The sequence below is a fragment of the Octopus bimaculoides genome, chromosome 9 (genome assembly GCF_001194135.2).
Source record: "Octopus bimaculoides isolate UCB-OBI-ISO-001 chromosome 9, ASM119413v2, whole genome shotgun sequence".
NCBI classification, from domain to species: domain Eukaryota; kingdom Metazoa; phylum Mollusca; class Cephalopoda; order Octopoda; family Octopodidae; genus Octopus; species Octopus bimaculoides.
The window spans coordinates 21,653,759-21,655,640 of record NC_068989.1 but is presented as its reverse complement, the minus strand read 5'-3'; the positions used below and the strand labels follow the sequence as shown (position 1 = coordinate 21,655,640).

Sequence of the window (1,882 nt, the reverse complement as noted above, 5' to 3'; positions counted from 1 at the left end):
ATATATATATATATACATGAATACATATTTAAATACGCAAACAAATACTTATACATACCGTTTATGTTTCAGTCAGCTAACTTACGGAGATGTAAAGGAACCAACACCGGGTTGTTCAGCGGTGGTTGGGGACTCAAACACAAAGACACAAACACGTACACACATGCACGCGCTCGCACACACACACACACACGCACACGCACAAAGACTGACACACACATACAGAAAGGCATACGCACATACAGAAAGGCATACGCACATACAGAAAGGCATACACACATACAGAAAGGCATACACACATACAGAAAGGCATACACTCACACCCCAAAATAGTAAAACAGGTCTTTGAATGAACAATTGAAATATTTACAGATAATAAAAAAATTAAACATTAAAAAATATAGACAACGACTGGATACCTACCTATTGTGCATAGTTTATCAGTTTGGTAAGAATCCGGGTAGTATAAATATTAATATTCTAACAATTTTAGAATGATAGTGAGAGAGGATATTTAGATAAGTGACAAGAGCGATTGACATTCAAGTTGACAGGTAACAATAGACTCTTTGTCTATATACTTTTTGTGAGTGTATATAGATAAATATAAATATACATGTATGTTTGTATGCATGTATGTATGTATGTATGCATGTGTGTTTTGTGTGAGTGTGTATGGGTAGGGGACGGTGATTTTGTAAATTACTGGTTTCTTCCTTTTTGATCCGTTTTTAATCCGTTCCGAAAGTTTTCCGATGTTTTATATTTGTAAGAGGTGTCCGTTGAGTACCTGCATAGGTGTGGTGATTTTTGTTGAACTACGATAGGAATATCGGCGATTCATTTAAAGTGGGTCGGAGAAGGGTGGGGGAGAGGAGCAGGTATATATTATATTTAATAGTCTCACGTGATACTGTTTCCATTTAGGCGAATCGTTTTACATTAATTTTACGAGGTTATTCTCCTTTAATTGTTTTCAAAAGTTCAAACTACATTGTTTGCGCACGATTGTGTGCATGCGAATGTGTGTGTGTGTGTGTGTGTGTGTGAGTGTGTGTGTGAGGAGGGGTTTGCGATTGCTCTCAGTTCAGACCCCAGCAGGCAGACTTTGTTCAGATACAACATACATCGCTTTCACAAAACACACACACACACGCATACACTCCATCTATCTATCTATCTATCTATCTATCTATCTATCTATCTATCTATCTATCTATACACAAGTATGTAAAATTCAAGACTGAAAAAAATCGACTTTTCTAAGTCGCGGCCGTGTTACGGAATTATAGTCAAGGCACCTTCGTTTGACCCAACCTTCTGTTGAGTCAAGCACGTTTAGTGTATTACCAGTACACACACACACACACACACACACACACAAATTTATAAAATTAATCAAAGGACATACCAAGTATGTCTGCCTGCTAGAAATAACAGCCAAAGCTCTTATTTAAATCGCCAAAAATACACATGATAACTACAGAAATCAAACAAAAGCAGATTAGGTTAATAGAATCTCTCAACGTTCATTTAAGTGGACCGGTTTCTGTATAGGCAAAATAAATAAATCAATTTTATAGAGAGTACATTTTCACTGACAACTGTTGTTCGCACTCCGTCGCTTACGACGTCGAGGGTTCCAGTTGATCCGATCAACGGAACAGACTGCTCGTGCAATTAACGTGCAAGTGGCTGAGCACTCCACAGACACGTGTACCCTTAACGTAGTTCTCGTGGATATTCAGCGTGACACAGTGTCACAAGGCTGACCCTTTGAATTACAGGCACAACAGAAGCAGGAAGTAAGAGTGAGAGAAAGTTGTGGTGAAAGAGTACAGCAGGGTTCGCCACCATACCTACCGGAGCCTCGTGGAGCTTT

At 38.7% G+C, this 1,882-nt stretch overlaps 1 protein-coding gene across 1 annotated transcript in view; it reads right to left on the bottom strand.

Annotated features, from left to right (window-relative positions):
• LOC106881829 (beta-1,3-galactosyl-O-glycosyl-glycoprotein beta-1,6-N-acetylglucosaminyltransferase) overlaps positions 1-1,882 on the bottom strand; it is a 51,549-nt gene that overhangs the window by 41,271 nt on the left and 8,396 nt on the right. The window lies entirely within an intron of this gene.